The 20,697-nt window shown below is 41.6% G+C and overlaps 1 protein-coding gene across 18 annotated transcripts in view; it reads right to left on the bottom strand.

Moving 5' to 3' along the window:
- Window positions 1–20,697, bottom strand: part of SOX5 (SRY-box transcription factor 5) — a 914,829-nt gene that overhangs the window by 490,560 nt on the left and 403,572 nt on the right. The window contains exon 1 of one of the 18 annotated variants that reach the window (XM_090043607.1): window positions 6,206–6,282. The exons of the other annotated variants lie outside the window; for them this stretch is intronic. The gene's annotated coding sequence lies outside the window, so the exon portion shown is untranslated. Of the gene's footprint in view, window positions 1–6,205; window positions 6,283–20,697 lie in introns of those variants that run through there. 18 annotated transcript variants of the gene reach the window in all.

The following is a 20,697-nucleotide window of genomic DNA, read 5'->3' as shown; positions in this document are numbered from 1 at the left end:
GGTGCCACACATGTAACTTAATTATCCCCAGAGCAAAACTCATCGGAAGTCTCTACTTATGAATCCCGTATATCTAAAGTATTGTGTAATTGTAAAGTACTTAAGCATTTTTGGTTGGTAGATGCTAGATAAAAACAGACTCTAGGCCGCTGGCAGGGCATGATTATATCTCCTCTGTGTGTTGTAGAGCAACAGACCTGCCAACAATACTTAACAAGTAATAAATATTCAATTATTATTGCTATTTATTTTTGGAACTACAAGTTTAAATCTTTGATTAAAAGGGTACCTATCTTTTAGACATTCCTGGATGTTTCTACTTTTAATTCTTCCCTTTCGTGTTCTTTTGACTACCAGAGTTCATTATTACTACTGTATAAATTGTACAAACACAGATACATTCACATGTATATCCGTGAGATAAGTACAGCTTTCTCTCTATTTGTAAGTTCAAGGTAATTTTCAATTTTTATGTTCAGAAAAGACCGAATGGTTTAACATTGAGATTTCTGATACATTTTCTCCTGTCGCACCCCCACCCCTACCGTGCCTCCCAGTGTTATGGCACAATACTGCAAAGCAGCAGAGCTGTGGAAGAGAGTAAAAAACCTGGAAGTTGGCAGCCTATATATATATATATATATAAAAAAAACTATATATATATAAAAAAAAGCTGTGTTTTTCACCTTGTTCCAAAGCCTGCAGAGCTTTAGAATAAACCCTGCTGAACAGAATATGTGTGTTATGCTTACCATCCCTTTGCTACTCAGCAGCGCTAGGTAAGATAACACAGTACAGCTTTTATCCACAAGGGTTCCCCCAGGCAGCTTCTGTAAAAGGGTTAATGACAGATGTTTCCATTAAATCTGACCTACCTCTTAATTTTGCTGTAGCCTGATAATATCCTTGCTTTGTGCCTATTTGCATGGGCAAATGGAGTCACTCCATAACAAGTACCACACAACCCCCACTCAAAAGGTCAATTCATTTTAAACTGATGTGCACAATATTATTTCTAGTTACATTTTGGGGGGGGGGGGGGAGGGGGGGGAAGGCTTTCCATACACAATACTACTATTTACAGAGAATTAAAAGCTCTATGTTCTGAACCCCTGGATATGGTGTGCAGCACTGAGTACTACCAATACAAATCAATAATGTTTCCTTGAAGACAGCCAGTCATCATGACACTTCAGTTTCCCTGATGAGCATCAAAATGATACATATTTCACTACTACATTTTCTAGAGCAAGTACAATTTTCTTTAGTGAGAATTCATTGGATTAAGAAAACAATAGCAAATGAAAGTTCTACAGGAAGCTTTTATTTTATTTACTTAGCTTTAAATAAAAGAAGGAGAATGAACACGGGGTACCAGTATGCCAGAGGAAGTCTTACCAATGCCTTGGGCAATGGCATTAAAGCTTCCTAGTGACTATTGGAAATATTGTGCCTAGGACAGCATTTGCCTTTTTACATGGCCACATCATACTGGCAGCTCATAGTAAACCCTTGATCACTTAATACACTCAGGTCTTGTTTTCCTCAACTGATGACCTCACAGCCTACAGCATAAACTCTTGTCATTGATCCCTAAATACATGATCTTGGAATTTGTACTATTAAATCTCATCCTGTTACTATTACTTCGTTCATCTAGGTCATCCTATTCTTCCTATATTACATTGTGATCCTCCTCTACGATTATGCCTCCCAACTTTGTATCTCCTATTCCTGTCTTAATTTTTTTCAGAGGGACTTTCCATTATTCTATTATATATATAAATAAAATTAATGAAATGGGGAGAAGGGAGTGATCTCTAGGCCCATACCCACTCATGCACCCAACTCTTCTGTTGCTGAAATGCAGCTAGAATGTTTCTTTCTTTCAGCCCTACTGATGGATTTACACTAGTTTAGCATTTTCAGAGCTGACATTTCAAGGAAAAGGCTGAAAACTATAATTTCCAAATCAGGCAGTGGGCTTTGCTGGGCTCAAAGGTCAGCTCTGTAAAGGGGCTCAGAAACTTTTAACAAGTGCTACCTTCTGGTTGAATAACATTCAAGATGTTATTAATAATCTATTGAGGTATTATCTTTTAGTCACAGAATTCTAAAACAAACATGCTTTTCTAAAAGGTATCTTTTAAAAATATATGTCATAGCTAAAAGGATAGTTTATAGGGAGGAGACGGAAATTACGGTGTGAAGTTCTATAGCCTGTGTTATGCAGATCAGCCTAGATGACTGTCTCATCTAAGTAGTTGTCCCTTTTGGCCTTAAAAAACCTATGTATGTTAGAGTAATCTCCAGGGTATTATATTAACTGTCACATAAGGTTTACAATGGCTGGATCAAATGGCATTAATAAATAAATCAAACAAGCAAAAAATAAAGTATTTTAAATGGTATATACCTCCATTTGAAATTGGTTAAAATATCGAGTCACTCTGATAAAGAAGGAAGCTCAGGGTACGAACATGTATTTGTGGGACCTGGCTTAGGTTTTGGCAGCTTAGTTTAAGTTGCCTAAACCTGAATCAGGACCCCCATGTGCGAACATTTGCCACCTGCTGGGAGGAGACAAGGGCACAAGGCTGTGCAGAGCAGCTGGGCTTTCCTAGCCCTGAGGCTCTGCTATGAATACCTGCAAGCATTCAGTAAACCCTTGCTAGGTTAGGTTAACCCCATGCTGAGCTTAAGTTAGTCCTGGTCTGATGAGAACTTACTTTAGATTGCTTGTGCCATTTTTAGGGCAACCTAAGCCCAGCGAATGATTACACATCCAGGCTTTTAGATTTCTCTACCCCTGGTTAGGGCAATCTAAATGCAACATTTGTATGTACCTTCAGTTTTTTATTATGATGTTACGAAAAAATTAAAAACATGCAAAGGCTGATTACAGAAACTTTTTTGTGATCCTGGGCATGTCTACCTGTCGCTTTATGGTGATGTAGTGATGCGTGCTATGGCAATGTAGCAGTCATGTATGTCTACATGCAATCGCCAGCTACATTGCCATAGTAGCATGCTTCCCAGGTACAGCGCGGTGAATGTAGCGGTGAAATCTAACTGTGCACTGTACTCACAGTGCAGCAACCACCCATACTGCACCATGCTTTAGTACTTCCTTTTGGGTCTACTAGTACCCAAAAGGAACAAGTACTAGTACTACTAAGGCACGGCACTGTAGCAATGTCACCACATGGCAATGTATAGACACGTCCCCTTGTGATGCAAACTCTTGTACATTTTTTCAGAGGAAACATTTCAGGGCAGACTCCTGCACATACCCAGTAGCTAACTTTCATCACACATCTAAGGATGCTTAGCAGACAGACGGAAATGATACACATATGCAGCAGACCTACCAGTACAACAGAACCACTGTATCTATAATGCACACATTACAGCATCTCTAACCTTAAGCAGGCCTTAATGTAATGAATGGTAACAGCTCTAAAGAAATGACTGTGATCTACTGAGCTCATCATATGCACAATAAAAAGCCATATTTAGCAAGGCTGCTTCTTTGGCAATTTTTTTAAAAAATGTCCATTATAAAGTAAAATTAAAATATGCATCTATAGCATATCAAAACCACAATAACTTGGTTATTCATGCCCAGGGAATAAATTTAAATACTTAGCATTAAGCATTGATTCAAATGCAACAAAGGGTATGTGCACATGAACTATTTACTGTTAAAAGCAGAATGAGGTTTAGCATTAGTCAGCTACTCTGTGATAACTGCTTATGTGTGCACTCTAATCCACGGCAGCTTAGCCCCCAGTGACAGATATTCTTCCAACAGTCATCACCTCCAGTACAAGAAGTGCCCTCTTGTACCATGTTTAGCACTGGTGATTAACCTGTCTTAGGACATTATTTAGTTTCCTCAGTTCAAAACAGTACTTAAACACATGCTTAAAGAAAAGGACACTTCCCCAAAACAGGACTTCAACTTTTTAGAGGTGATGCTATCATAGCCTGAGGGTCCATAAATTCCATTAGAAATAATGTTGATACACTAATACTAAGACTGACAGCACTGTCACTTAGCCACTTCTAGAGATTATATATTTGCATACATATACCTACAGAAATATGATGAAAGGCAAGAAATACGATGATGTGTGCTTTTAAATAGCTGCAATAAAAGAATAAATAGGTAATGCATGTTAAAACTAAAGAGCCAGAATATGTAAGCTGTATATAAAAAGAAATATATATGAATAAGAATGGCATCCCTGATTGCTTTTGAATTTTCCACAAATAGTGCATAGACTAGCAAAGTTATAACCAGTATTTCATCAGAAAGTTTCATGCCAGTAATCTATCCCATACAATACAACAAACCCTCATTTTTAAATTTCTTCCCCACTCTAAAACTCAACTAACTTTGAAAGACAGGATCTCTTTAAGGAAAAAAAAGGTAGTGGTAACTTGAGAAAAAAATCTTTTAGAAGATATAGCATTTGCCTCTTTACCCAGTGGCATACATGTAGCATCATGTTGTGTGTACACATCTCCCTATAAATAAGAGAATAATCCTGTAGAACCCCCTGTTGGTTGAGAAAGGATTTGTCTAAGTGCATAAACCTTCTTGGCCATAGTCTCATAAAGAAAATAATATATCATCCAGAAAGAAAGTGAGTGAGAAAACTATTTTACCCAAGAGGGGTGAGAGATGAAATATTATCCTAATGGTTCTCGAACTTTTTTGGACTGAAGGCATCCTGCTTCAAAATGCCTGTGAATCGAATGGTGCCCAATTTCAAAAGCTAATTTATATAATATTATAATCCTTATGTCCTTGTAGAAGGGCTAGACAGTGGGAGTGAGGGTGAGAGACTGGCAGGCAGGGACAAGCTTGAGCCTACCCTTATCTTCTCCCACCTCATGGCACCCTTCAAAGGATGTTGGTTCTGTGGCACCCTGGTTGAGTCACTACTTTACCCAATAACATGGACTGCATTTTCAGTGACAGGAGTCCTAAATTACCACGGCCTTGAGGTCAAGATCTGAAATAGATAAATGACATTCAAAAGGGGAGGCAGAGGGTCACAATAAAGTGAAAATGGATTGTACTCCAGATGTGACACCAAGGTTATTAAAGTTCTCTTTATCAGATTGTTCAAACTCTCTCACAAACACACAAATAATTATTTACAGCTCTGTCAGAGGTACCTGAGGCTTAGACTTCTGCAAAACATGGGGAAAGAATGGCTCTTTATTGCCTGAGCAAGTGGTGACCTATTGCTGAATGTGTTTGTTAGCACTTCCAATGAGACCGTGTGTTTTGAGCCATGGAGTGAAATAAATGAGCCCTTTCTCCTAAAGAAAACTGTTCTGTCCTAAAATTTGTAAAAACTCATTTAGAGTTAAGTTTCATTACATCTGACTGCCTTCTTCTAATCTGTACTCCCTCACTTAGCCATAAAATGTACTCTGGACGTCTCTGATAGCTAAAAGATACTTGAGATTTCCATTTCCTGTATATTTTGGGTTAAAAAACAAAAACAAATTACTGGACTATTTGTGCTGCTTTCTCCTTCTGCAGTACCTGGATCACTTGTTCTGGTTTGCTGACTTTTGTTTTTTTATTTTTTAAGTGCATAATGCTATTAAAGTGCAAATTATGGTACACGGTATTTGTTAACATTACAAGCTGTGACTTGGCATTGAAAGGAACTTCCCTGAGCTGAGATAGCAGCAAGTATCCTGTGGCAGATTAGCATGTCTGCAAAAGGAAAAGCCCCTATTTAGATGGCACCGCAGGGTCCCATCCATCATATTACATGTTAATTTGGTGAACTGAAACTCTTGATGATTCCTTAGCAGTTAAGAGAACTATAGGCATCCTAATATTTTTGCAGTCCTATCTTTTTTTCTCTCCCTTTCCTTCCCTTCCCAACAAGCCACAAAACTTCATAACCTGAAAAACACAGGAGCAAAAGTTAAAATGCTTTAATGGTCCCCATACGCTTCTTAACTAAACACTATGATTGCAAAATCCCCCTCCCAGGCTACAATCTCCAAACAAATAAGAGATTCATTGTGCACTCCACTGCTATTTACCACCACAACCATTGTCACTTAACAATCAGAAGGAGGAGCCTGCAAGGCCTAATTCTGCAACAGCTACATCTGTCAACAACTAGATAGAGAGCTCCACTGAGCAAACAGGCTTGATCCCACTTACACAGTCTTTCTTTGTCCTGCCTCAGCTGAGTTTCTTCTAATCTTCCCAGACTATCTTCAGCAGCACAAGCAGGAACTTCTACTGAAATCAGATATAACAAAAGATGCCTTTCTTTATTTCTATGCACTGTTTATATGTTTATGTTACTCCACCTCTGCCCCCCACCTCCACCCCATGTCTCCACCCACAGCAAAGCACAACTGGTATGAATCATAGCAGGGTCACATTATATTCTTCATGATAGCCAGCAGAACAAAAGCTGGTAATGAGCCTTTGAGCGTGCACTATTGCAAATATTGATGCCTGCCATCACAGAGAGACAATACAGATTGCAGAGTAAAATAAAAACAAAACAAAGCAAAGTTTGAAAACCAGGAAGCCTAGCAGTGAAGGAGTGTAATGCACAGCCCCTGCAGTTGCACTGCCATTATTTTATTTCCTTGTGCCTCTGTAGCACCTAAAGGTTTATATCAAAGGCCAAGACCCCATTGTACAAATATAGCACATTTCTTAAGGCAGAAATTATTCTTTGGCTTAAATGATTCTAATAGAAACCAGCAGTTACAGGTGCTTTATACCTCCAATAACAAAGGTGCATTGAGACACCTGAATAAAAGTGGCCTCAGAGCCATATGCTAGATCGGTAGTTCTTAACCTTCTTAGACTCAAGGCACCCCTTGAAAAAAGCTCCTAGTTTTCACTTGTTTTTTTACTATGGAAAAATAATAGAGCAATATTGCACAGCACCCTGTGGTACCCTTAAAGGGATCTTGTGGCACCCTAGGGTGTCACTGTACCTTGGCTGAGACTTACTGGATACCAGGTTTGAAAACTGTGGCCTCAGAAGACTGGTACAGAACATCTTTTTCTAGCTTGCCATATTAAATAAAAAGTACACAAGTGGTGTCATCAGGTAAGCCCACAGGACACACTGCATCTCAAAGAAAACAAATGAATGCAAGATTTCCAGCTGTTTCAGCATCAGGAACTGCAATATTTATTCTGGAAGAAGCAAACAACAGATGTAGTTGGATGGCAAGAGTTCATTTGGTTCTCTGCAGCATTTGAAATAAAATGCAAATGGTCATTATTGTGCAGGAGGACAAAAAGAAAAACTCTGTCAAATTTTAAGCATTTTGGACATCTTCAGAAGCAAACTTCAGCTTCCCATTGCCACTCCCTCCTGACCCCTACATACAACATGACTCCTTAGTTTTCCTTCCCTTACTGCCACCTGTGAAAACAGCTGTTAAAAAAATAACGAAACAAAAGAAACTGCACAAGGCTGGCTTTTGGGTACAAACATTCCAAAAGCCTGAGCCTGAAATGATTCAATCTTTGCAGGTTTGTCTAACCTGCATAGATTAAACCAAGAAGCAACTGAACAGACATTCACTTTTGATTCTAGAAATGAAGCCACATGCCTGCAGTGGCTCAGGCTAGAAACCAGGGGGTGCTAGAGTGAGCCCTCCCTTCCCTTCTGCAGTAGCAGGAAGGCTGGAAGGAAGCTGAGCTGGAGGTGGCCAGGCCCCAGCAAGCTGAGTATGATTGGGGAGGGGTTTAAACACCTGTTTGCCTGGGCAGACTGTCTGCTCTCCAGCTAGTCCTCTATCCCCTGGCCAGCAGATGCTTCTAGGTCAGAAGCTCTCGCTGCTTCTCCTTATACTGCACCTCTGCTGGGTGCATCATCAGACTAGATGATCTGCTCAGGTCCCTTCCAACCCTAGAAACTATGGAAAGAGGCACTGAGCTGCAGAACCAAAGCCTGTGAGGGCTCTACCTGTGCTGGGTATGGGGCTCGAAGACACGATCTCCTGCCCTGCACCCAGAGAGTGCTCTAACCAGCAGGCCCCTGTACCTCCTGCCCCAGCCCTGCCCTGCTGGCACTAATGGCCACCCACAACACCACGGACCTGTCACCTAGTGAAGCCACCAGCGAAAGCACTGGGTTCCCTGCTCCAAGGAGCAACAAAGTATTGCAGATGCAGAGCAGACCCAAGTGAGAGGGGCCAAAGTCTGCTCCAGCATGCCTGCCTGCAGGCCCAGGCCTATGGCTGCAGCAAATGGCACTGCAGGGTCTGGATCCCCCTGGCCCTGTGGAGACAATGCTGGCTGTCGCAGGCCTAGCAGGGAAGCAGCAAGGGGGGGTGGGGGGGGAATGCTATAGCTCTGGGTGTGCCCAGGGGCAGACATTTAGTTCTGGGGACTAGTGAGCTCACTGCATAATCCCAGCATCACAGACACAGGGGCAGGGCCCTAAAATCCTGTCCCGTCCAGCTGGCCAAGCATTTGGCTTTTTTGCACTCCAGCCCCCTGGGACTGTGCACCAGCTCCCACCGTGGGCACAGTGCAATGGATCACATGTGCAAGGGGAGAATGCTGCATATCCAGCCCCTCCCACCTGCCCTTCCCTAGACAGACTGGCCTGCCTCAAGGCAGCACTTCCTGCTAGCCATAGCTGGAGCTGCTGCCTGGCACCTGGACATACGCTGGCCACACAGGAACCAGCCCTCAGCCTCCATCTGGCAGCCCCTGCAGCCCAGCCTCTGACCAGCCACTGCACCACATACTCCCATAGCCCAGCCTAGGCTGTGCCTGCATGGCTAAGAGGCCCCTCAGGCCCCAGTTCATGGGTGTCCCCACCACCCCATGCAGAGCAGCTGTGGCCCATGGAGACATGTTTATGGAGCACTGTGTCCCGCCTGCCCCCAGCACCACCCTGTCAGGGCCCCCCAGAGCCAGTTCAGTCCAGTGCTGCTGGCAGCAGTAAAACAGCCCACCCAGCTCCTGCCACAGCCTGCCCAGCCCTGGTCCCGGAGTAGGGAGGTGGACAGCTCCAGGGGGAGGAGGCAGAAGGCAGGTCTGGGCACAGCCGCAGGAGCTGGGGGATGAGCTCATCTTTGGCTCCCAACTCAGGCAGGGCGGGATGGGTGGACATCCCCCAGACCAGCACTGCTCTACCCCAGTCCCTGCTTGCTGTCCTCTCTCAGCCCCTGTCCTGCACCAGCCTCAGGGCTGGTGGATCATGGGATCATAGGACATATAGGGGGCTTGAGGGGACATGAGGGGCAGCTAGTGCAGCCCCCACTCCAAGCAGGGCTGCCTCCAGCTGCAGCATCCTGGGCAAGGCTCTGTGTGGCTGGGCCCTGGAGCCCTGTAAAGATGCAGCTCCCAGCCTGTCATGGCCCCATGTGGCACATCGCTGCCCTCCTGGGGAGCAGGAGTTTCTTCCCATCAGGCCTCAGCTTCCCTGGCCGCAGTCTGGCATGCTAATCCTGTGGTCTCAGCTGGGGCAGGTTTCCCCCCCTTCAGGGGTCAGCTGCTGAGCTGGGCAGCAAGATGGATGTCCTGCAGCCAAGGCCGTACAGGGGATGGGTGACGGGGCTCGCTTACACCCTGGCACCACAGGCTTGGTTGGCTGTGTCTCCTGGTAACCCCTGAGCACAGCCAGTAGCCCCAGTCCCTTTGCCCGCTGCCTTCTCATCCCTCCCCTGTCCCATACCACTGGGATAGGGGAAGGAGAGGGCATTAAACTTCCCTCCTTCCCCTCAGGCTACTGGTGCCTGGCCAGACCACCCACTCCTGCTGCTAGAGCCATTAGCAGGGGTGGTGGGGTGGGGAAGCCTGGCAAGGGCTGCTGTGTCCCCTGCCAAGAAGAACCAGCTGCAGTCCAGAGCATGGTTTCCCACCGTCACCCCCTTCTCAGCCAGCTGGAGATAGGGGTAAGGCCAACCCTGCTCTGCTGAAGCAGACAGTCCAGACCAGCCCAGGGCTGCAAAGCATCCTGGGGTGCTGGAGGAGTATGAGATAACTTAAACTAGGAAGGGGTCTGGGACAGAAGTTCCAAAATTCAGTTTGACCTAAATCAGTTAAGTTTGATTCAACCAAGTTTATTAAACCAGTTTTGGCCATTTTGAAAATGGTTTATGTGCACTGAATTTCTGTTACAGGTTTAAACTGGTTTCTGATCACTTAAACAGGTTTATGTGTAACTTCTATCCTTAGCCTTAGAGCTCTTGAAATTGACAGGAACTGCATTTGGAGATTTTTCCCCCTCCCTTGATATACAGACATGTGTCCTATTACACTGCTCATTGCAAATAAAGGGAACCTTCCACTACCTTTAATGGGCCCAGAATTTCACACAACTTTTGGAGTAGGTTTCTTCTTGCAGTAAGTAGCAGGATCTATTGGCATTGCTACAGTGGTGATCACTTTAGAGAATCCAGGCAGTCATGTTTTCGTAGCTAAATAGAATAATAGTACAAAAATGCCTGTAGCTTTGCCACCTCCAGGTGTCAGTCTGTCCTATCCCATATGTCAAGTAGTCAGCCCCAGTAAGTACTTGCATGAGAGATATGCAGGGCACTTTCAGAGTGCTGCAGAAAGCAATGGCCATGATTCAGGAGGCAGCATTCTTTTTTCTTCGCTGGCACTGAGCCAGTACTCTATCATGCTGCAGAGGAATAATGCTGAAGGTGCCATTTTTCTGAAAAGAGGTTACAGACTTTGTCCATTAAAGACTTATGAAAGGGCTGTTGGTTGGGGGTGGAGAGGTAGACAGAAGGTTGGCTTGTTTGTTCTTTTGCTGTAGAGAATTAACTCTGATATCCAAGTCAAATTTCAACTTGATTAATTTTGTTCTGCTCCTCTGACTATCCCTCCTTTATTTTAACTGCTGAGTAGTTACTTATCTCACCACATATGTGACTGCCTTTCACTGGTAGACAGAGTGATGCAATAGATCTGGACCTGCTAGATAGGAAGGGCTGTAAAGGGACATAGATAAAATCTGAAGCAAATGAGCTTGAGCCAGGAACAAATTCAGTACACACAACAACTTGCTCACGTCTTTCTTGCCCCCTCATTCCCCCCTTAGCAGAAGAGAAGCAACAAGTTCCATTACCACCTCAGCAGCATTTGCTGAGGTGGTATCCCTCACTATTGGCACAAAACCAGTATCTCTTTCTTTCTTACTCTGAACTATACTGCAATTTGAGATCCAAATCAGTTTAGCTCTATGTTGATATGAAGGTCTGTGGAGCAGGAAGGCTTTTCCTTCCAGCTCCCTCCTCCTGCCACACACATCTTTTTAACTAGACCTTTGAACAATATGCAAAGGGTCCTGATCTTAGATTGGAGCCCAGAGGCACTACTGCCAATCAAAAAAATGATAAAGAAGAAACAGTAACTTATTTCCCTTCCTATAAAGGTGGTATTCCCACTTTTTTTATCCTGTAATTTAATTACATCAGGAAAAATAACCCATAAATCCAGTGTCACAATTTATACATGTTAAAGGAACAAATCCCATGTTCATTCCAAACTTGCTCCCCGCCCTTGCTCTCTTTAGTGACCTGTCCCTCATTTGAGGTATTTGTCACACATTTTTTAGAGGCCTGTGTCACATATTTGGGTCTTGGAGGTTATGAGTTATAACCACCAGACTGCATGACCTATGCAAGTCTGGTTCTACCCCCATCTGATTTCTTTTCTTGTTGCTTTCCGAATACCATCTTGTCTGCTCCTGCTGAGATATCACAGAAACGTTCTTCATCAACATACAGTGTCATCTAACACATGGAGCCTGCCAAGTTTTCATGTTGTCATATCAAGAAAATTTCCCTGGGGGGCATGGGGAGAGGGAGAGGTCACTTTTCATCTATGGAAGAGCAAGTAACCCTTTTCCTCTGGGACCAAGAGGGTCTTAATTTAACAAACCTTCTTTCCTGTCACAATGCTGCTGCTCACTTACAGATCACAATAGACCAGACAGCACTACAGGCTGTTAGGAGACCAAAGGGATGAAGAATACTTGCAGGTAAGTAGCAGTTTTCAGCCCACTATGCTGTAATTTAAAACAATTAAGTACAAAAAGGGAGAGAAGTTAAAAATATAGGAGTTTCTAGCTTACAATGGGAAAACCTGTCTAGTCTCTCAGAGTGATAAGCACATTTCAGCAGGCTCTGACCAATCCAAAGCAACAAGACCAAAATGTGGGTCCTCATGTGAACTGTATTCTAACTATGCAAGCATCTTAAGTCATCAAAGAGGGCCTGGAAATCTCCCAGGAGTGGCTTTTTTTTTTTTTGGTTACTTTCTGTTTCCATAGAAGTTGGCAACATCACAGAAAAAGGCTGTTCCCATTAGTAAAAAGCTGGTATGCTGAGTAATAAGGTTCAGTCAGAGTTTTGCTGTTCATGTTGGGACTGTTACTTATTCTATCCTAAAGTTTGAAAACAAGGTAACCTAAATTTCAGTCGCAAAGCACTGGTCCTGCCCACATGCAGGGTAAAGCCTCTTTTGCTTGATGGAAATTAGTGACTGGTTGGTTTCCTTGTCAGAGACATCTGCAATGATCTCATAGAAAAATCAAGGCCAGTGATACTTATGCATTTAAGCCAAATGCTGCCTGACAGCTTTTTCTGGAATGGAGAATAGTACCAACACCAATAATCTTCCTAAGCAGAGGAAACTGGGATGAGAAACACAAAACCAGAACCTACAATCTGAGCCCCTTAAAAATTAAGAAGGTTTACAGTCACATTCCCTGATGTAAACTCACTGCTACTGTAATGATTCTAGATCCAAAATCAGAGTGATTTTGGTCTATTTTGTAATCCGTTTGAGAAATTTCTGTAATCAGTTTGAGAAATTTCTGTTTTATCTAGTTCACACCCAACCCCTATATCTGATTTGGCTTTGAACCTGAATCATGACTTAAAATGGGACTGGATCCAGAACCAAATTTTAACTTTGTCTCTGTGGTTCATTTTATACCAAATACCTTTGTTTGATTACTTCGATTTCCATTTAGATTTCCATTTGATTTTCTCTGCTTACCAGATATTATTTCCATGTCTCTGCAAATCTATTTATTAACAACAGAGAATACATAGAACTCCCCCCACCTCTTCTCCTTTCCCATTTTTTCATCATAAGCAGGCTAACAAACCTCAGAATTAGTCATGTATATCTATATCTATCTATGTATATATACACATGTAAATATATACCCTCTAAATACACACACACACACACACACACACACAGGTGTATATATAAGAATACATGTACATATATATAATTTCTTTTAAAGTAGTTACATTTTTAATTTAATATATTATACATACAAACTTTTTTCTGATTACATTTTGTTTTGTTTTTTGCTGCTTCACATTTAGATTAGAGGGCTATGAAATATTTTGAAGTTTCTAAATTTTATTACAATTTTCCACAAAACTTTGAAAGATTTTCATGAAAAATGCAATTTTCAACCATCTTTAATAATCTCCAAGATGCATTATGATAAAAATCTTAATGCTAGATATCATTTGATCCACATTTGTTCCCCAAGTCCTGCTAAGCCCTACTCTCTGGGAGGGACAAGTCAATTGTTCTGGCCACTACTCAGTCTACCTTTGGATATTCCCAGACAAAACTTTTACCTTTTGCTGACTTTCCATGGTCAGCCTTCTGCACCGGGCAGGGAAAGATCCAGAAAGAATGCAGCAGTGCAGACACTGGCACTTCTGCTGCTGTCCCTGACTGATCCAGATGCAGGGAGAGCCCTAGAGCCGCTCCTGCCCTGTAGCAGCCATGAGCTGCAGCTTGCCTGCAGACAGGGTTGGCAGCAGACAGGTTTCTCTTCCCCCCACATCTGCCCACCCTCCGCCATAGATATTCCCTGCTGGCTGGGAACAGGCAGTAGAAGTAAGAACCTGCATGCTGCCCCTTTTCCCTGATGACACAGGCATAGGGGAAGCTCCAGAGCTGCTCCTGCCCTATGCTTCAGGTAGTGGCTGTATGAGGAGCTGGGCTGAGCTGGGAAAGATTCTTCCATCCAGTGCCGGCTCCCAGCCAGCGGGAGACACAGGTGGGCAAGCAGGGAGCAAGGGCTGGAAAGAAGAACTTGTGCACTGCCACTGCTGTCCCCAGCTGAGCCCAGCATTCTACACAGCCGCTATCTGCAGCATAGGGCAGGAGAGGGATAGCAGCAGGTCTTGGGCCCTCCCATGCTGACAGGTCAGCCAGAGACAAGCCCTTGTAATATAGCTCCATAGCAGTGATTCATCTTGAACATGTACACAAACACATGAACCATATTCATAAAGAATTATAGGTATGTCCCAGTTTATCACAGACGGTGTGTGTGTTTTTTTGTGTGTGTACATGTAAAAGCATACAAACACATGAAACACAATATTTTCCAATTATGCTCTAAACCACTACAGCTCACAATAGGATTAAAGCAGTGTCTTGGCAGTTACACTCTTGAATGATTTTCTGAAGATGTATTTTGGTAATGCAAAAATGAGGAAAATACCCAGGGTCCTAATACCGCACTCCCATACTTTGACCCAGATTCTGAATGCTGACATTAGTACCTTATGGCAGAAAATGGCTATGTAAGTTCTATTTTTCTCCCCATTTTCTTGCTTAGGCTCCAAGAGATTATAATTTAAAAACAAATTTAAAACATCTTCTGTGCAAGACATGATAGGCAACCTAAGGGAATTCTCAGCTATGGGAGAGCATCAAGTCAAATACCATGGCTGACTTTATAAAGGGCATGATACATTTCCTAAGAAATGATGCATATTAGTAGTTGTGAAATAAAGATTACTGAGTCACATACTTAGGGAGACTGGGTGATGGTTTACAAGTAGTCAGAAAAAACTGCCTTGGGATCCTTTTGTACAACTAGTGCTACACCTGAAAGAGGTAAGCAAAGGGTGGATTTCTACTTTCTATGGATTTGAGCCAGAAAAACAAATGGGTTGCTAATGCCCATAACTGAATGCCAGACTCCGCAGAACTAATGATCCAGTATAACAAAATCTGTGACAATATGTAACAGGAGTGGGGATAAGTGAAAAAAAAAAACCCAAAGATTTTTCCCTCCATTTTTTTCAGTTTTTTTTCTCTTATCCTTCTGGCAATTGTTCTGCATGATGTCATTCAGGAAGGAAAAAAAATTAAGATGGCGATAACCCCCAGAGCAAGTTTACTGGTGAGTATAACTAAACCACAGCAATCAGGCTCAAGCTTTATGGTATCTGCAGGCAGCTTTTGTTTAAGTGCAGAATAGTCAAAATCTTGGCACATTCCAGCTGCTCTCATTTTCACGTTCAGTGTTATCTATCCTTGTAATAATTTTGAAAACTTCAATCAAATTATTACCACAAAATCCAAAGACAGCTCTGGATAGAATGATAATACCATCTGCTTTCAGTCACATCCTGCTTTGCTTTCTGTAGTACAATGTAGCGTCCTGTTTTGACTTCATCATAGTAACCCACATACAGGGAGCAAAAATCAGGGAGTCTCTCCAACCCCTTCAGTTCAGTTTAGTCTATTTGTGTGAGCATATATGCCTGCTTGCAACTATTCTCCCTCCCTTGTTATATCATAGGATTTAGGATGGATAAAGACTTGGTCCAAACCTTTGCTTACATCTTCAATGAAACAACTTAAAGGGATTCCACTCCCCACTAATCACCACCCACTGCAAAATTTGTGTGCTTCAAAGAGCATCTGTCCTTAGTTTTTGACAATCATTAAAAAAAAAGTACCATTTTATTGTTTTGCAGATATTAATACATTATCCTCATTTTACAGATGAAGAAAATGAAGCAGAGAGATTAAGCAAGAGGCACAGGCCACAGAGGAAGTTCTTAATGAGACCTGGAATCAGTCTGTCTCATTTCTGTCTCCCAGTCCTGTGCTCAGATCACAGTTCTCTAAAATGCAAGTGGAAGCACCAAAAATACAATACAATAAAAAGGTGATGATTTTTTCAGTTAAGATTTGCCAGAACACATCTGTCCATGAGATTTCCAACAACTCTCCTATACCAGCAGAATATGATTCTTCTTCTTCTTTTGAATATTTCTCTGAAATTAATCTTCACACCTTTGGAGACTTCTCATTGTTAGTGCAAATTCACTTTTTTCCCTGCACAAACCCATGCCATCTACACCTTAATATGGACCTTTTCTGTTTTGAATGTTTCACATAAATGAATTGCTTGTCCTCTGCTGACCTGAAATAAGCCTTTTAGGATAACAGTAGTACAGAAGAGATGTTGAAACATAATGAAAACATTCCCAAATTCAATTGCTTGGACTACTGAGGACAAAGAAGATACTACAATCTTCCCAACACACAAACTACAATATGTTGGCTTAATTCTTAAAAAAAAAAAAAAAAAGTCTCATGTTTTAAAACATGCTTAATAAAACATCAAAGCCCCCTATTCCTTCAAAAATCCATATTAGATTCAAGCACTGATATCCAATTAAAAGAAAGAGCTAATTTCTATAAGGAGGTGCTCTCCTTTTAAAGACATTTTTATGTAAGTGATATTTTTTCTTCCCTCCAAATTTAAAGCTTACCTCTGTGTTAAGTGAAGAGTAAAATCTCTAGCTTGGCTTCAAAACATCAATTTTAAGTCTTAATGACCTTCATATAGCACTTTTGAACCTTACATTACAAAGATAAGCCTTTGAAAACTTTAAAATGTGGGTAAAGAGGAAATATTTGAATAAGTAATTATGGAAGCTAAAGAGAACAGCGATATGTATCATCACCAGACTGTATTCAGAGAGATATATTGGAAGCCAGAGAATCAGTCTAGCTTCTTAAAAGACCTGCATTTGTGTGAATGTGTGAGAGAGCGTGTGTTGCAGGTAATGAGCATATATGCACATTATCATCCTAAAACTCCTGTAAAATGATAAAACTGATTAAATAGTAATAGTACTGCTGGATTTATGTTATAGCCGTGAGGGTCCTGGAAAAATGTGAGGGACAAGTATTTTTGCAGGGGTAAAATCTTAGGCATGTTTTTGGGCACAAGGGCCACTGATAGATGTGAAAAAAACCCCAAAAACTGCTTTACTGAAAGAGGCAGCACATTAGTTTGACCTGGCTCCACAGCATCTGTATAGATCAGGCGCTTCAGAGGGGTTTTTTGGTGGTTTTATCTAAAGCTGATTCATTCAGCTATTAAATAAAAGTGTTATTAAGCCCCACTGAAGCACCCAATCTATGCAGATGTTGGGCGAGCCGGCACAAACTAACGCGATGCCTCTTCTGGGCATATGAGGAGTGCACTGAGCTTAAAGTAAAGCAGCATTTTTGTTTTTCCCACATCTGTAAGCAGCCAGGATTCCCGTTGAAGCAGACGCAGCTTGAACATTAAGTACCCGATTCAGCCAAGTACATATACATAGTTGCTAACTGCATGTTAAGGGAGCTGTACACCTGTCAGAAAGTGCCATGAGTTAGACTGACCCTCCCAGCCCAACAGACATTTGCTGCTGGATCAGGAGGGTGGGTGATTGAGCTCCAAGCTGATCTGGGGAAAGGCTGCATGTCTGCAGCATCTGTCCCCTATCCCCACCATGTCCGGGTTCCTGTGCTGTCTCAGGAGGGGAGGGAGGGGAGGCAGGTCCATTCTGGGGTTTCCTCAGCCTGCTCTGAAGTGAGGGGACAGGTGGACTGGAAGGTTCAGATGAACCCTCGGGGGGGTCCAATCCACTCGTCCCACCCTCCCACACCGGCTGGGCAATCCCCAGACCAAACTCCCCAGCCCTGCTCTTGGTGCATGCTGACAGATGTTAATGAAGACCTTCTGCTTTGAAGCACCTTTGTCTGAACCCTCATGTAATGTAATGAGGGTTCAGATTGTCACATGATCAGGCATTTTTAAAGCACTCCAGAGCCATACATTTCTGCCAGTGCACAGCTGTATAGTGCTCTCAGTGGCTGATTGCATGACAAACTGTCACATCTGTCAGCGCCCTAAGTCCCACTCATGTCAGTGATCATATCCAAGAATCAAAATAACTAAACAGAAGACAATCAGAACAAATCCTATAGTCCTTTGATATCACTGTCAGTTTTAATTCGGTGTCCGAAAGGCTCAGGATCTGGCACTAAAGAATATTTTACTCCTCAAATATCAAACGCTGAGATTTCCAAAGCTGCCTGAGGATTTTAGATACAAAATTGCCATTTAATTTAAAGGCAAGATCTGAGTCTAAATCCCCTATGTGCCTTTGAAATCTCATCCATAGTTCATAAAAAATCAGAGGCAACACAGTTGAAGTTCATTTAAAGATAAATGGCCTTATTATGATCACACGTGTATGTAAACTATAACCTCTCTGAGACCAACAGAGATACAAGTGTGACATTATTGTAAACTGCAGGAGAATCCAACTCACTCTGCTGTACTGTACATAACTAAAGAAAAAAAAAAGAAACCTAAGAGACTCCTTACTGTTGTCATCCAAAGCAGAAACCCTCTCTTCAATCCACAAGTTGATATGCCATCATAATAGTGTTCAATCAAACAGACTTATTTCATGTAAATCCATAGTCCATGAAAAATGTACCATATTTTTCAATTAGGGATTCTAAGTATAGTATTTTCAGGAGAAAGAAAATATTTGGTAACAGTAGAAGCTTAGCAGGGTTAACTAAATAACATTTGAATCATGACCTCCAGCAATGTCTGACCCATGTTACTTATTATAGCTTCCTGATTGTGTTATTATCTTTTCTAAAAACTTAATTATTCAGAAAATACTACCCAGATAAAAACAGGGGTGTAGGTTGTAGCCATGTTGGTATAAGGACATAGGCAGACCTGGTTCTTTGGGTGTACCTGATATCTTTTATTAGACCAACTGAAATCGTTAAAGTTGGTCTAATAAAAGATATCAGATCCAGATACAAAGAAAGGGCAAAGATACTTGCAGTTACATTTAGTAAACTAATTAAAGGGGGAAAGAAGGCATCCCATTATTTTCAGTTTAGATGCAGGATATACAAATACAAGCCTAAATTACTGGAAGAAGGACCACATACTGTCAAGTAGCATCCTATATCCTGTGTCTGAAAAAAAATAATCTGGATCCCTGCTTCAGTAACTTTTACCATTTTGAACTGTTTCACCTTAAAGTGAACGTGTAAAGCTCCTATAAATGAGATCTAAGCCACATACACACTTTTTGTTTTCTTTTTTAAATTTTAAAACATATAAAACTTGTACAACACAATGTACCGAATTCCTCCCTGATACAGTTCCATTGGTGTTACCATGCCAATGGATTTGGGCCGCTGAGCTGTTTTATTGTAGTATATTTTTTTAATTACTTAGTGTGGGTCAAAGTTCATTTGTCCCTATAGAGCTACAGTCTTTTACACCAACTAAGAATCTTTCCACAAAATATTTTTTGAGACACATCTGAGTTGCACATGAAAAAACAAAGGCAAAAATATAATTTTTCATGGATAACTCTAGTTTCTGGATTTGAAAATGTAACCATGTAACTTTACTCCCCAAATTCTTTAAAAACAGTTTTGGTGGGGTCTCACTTACAATGTACCAGTCCAAGCATCCCTGAATTTTGGAGAGATTGAGGATCTGGATCAAATCTAAATTTTTGAATTCTAGCAATAATTAGCATATTAATTCATTTTAATGTTTACAGCAAATACAGGAACATTGCTGAAAATCCTAAATACAAAATCAGCAAAAATTACAGCACAATAGTTGTCTCCTTGCAGTCTGCACCAAGTAATTAATGGCTTCTCCCAAATAATCTTGTTGGATTGCCTAGGCCTCTTTTTTCCTCTTCTATATATCTGAGGATCACAGAGGTGAGGTCATTTCATCACTCTTTGCAAAAAAATGCAGTGTCTGCTAAAATCTGACTTCATTTGATTTACTCTCCAAGGCTGTTTTTTATTAAATATGTTTGACTGCTATCTCTAATTAAATGTAGAATTAATTTTGGCAAACTAACCACAGATGCAGTTTATGTTCAATTTTATCAGACAGATTTATTTATAAGCTGTCAACTTCTTGAAAGACTTCATTTTGGAGCAGTTTTAAATTGCTAACAGTAGCTGTAAATGGGGCTACTGTTCTCTCAAAGACTAAAGAAGAAGTATGCTATAAATGTCCATTCCATCTGTGAGGAATCATAAAACAATCACATTCCTTTATTTTTTTTTCCTCCTTAGGACCTTTATTAAATTAGTTCAACTCAATTAAAAATAACTTCAAAAACATTTCAGGGCCTTTTGTTTCACGGAATACTTGGAACTCTCTGCACGGAACGTCACCCTTTTAACTAATCCCTTTTGCTAAACGGAGGAGAATAGTGGTATTGTGACTTCAGACAGTGCTTTCAAGGGTCTCTACTGTACCGAATTGAGGTCACTGCAAGACAATGCCCAACACCCAATAGCCATTCAAACATTCTTCACAACTCTATCAAACGTGTCTTTCTTTCTCTCTCTCGCTTTCTCTCGTGGCAAAGTCACAGGACAATGGAAAAAGCCTCCAGCACCATTTATGGTCACCATATTTGCACATGACAAAGTCTATTCTTCCTGGTTTGCCAATTCCCTGTAAAAAAAAGAATGAACCCTGGATAGATTTTCCCACCATTACAGTTGTTCAAATTTAGCTC

This window comes from Crocodylus siamensis, chromosome 4, assembly GCF_052110815.1.
Source record: "Crocodylus siamensis isolate JL-2025a chromosome 4, ASM5211081v1, whole genome shotgun sequence".
Classification (NCBI taxonomy): domain Eukaryota; kingdom Metazoa; phylum Chordata; order Crocodylia; family Crocodylidae; genus Crocodylus; species Crocodylus siamensis.
This window is presented reverse-complemented; position numbering and strand designations above follow the sequence as displayed.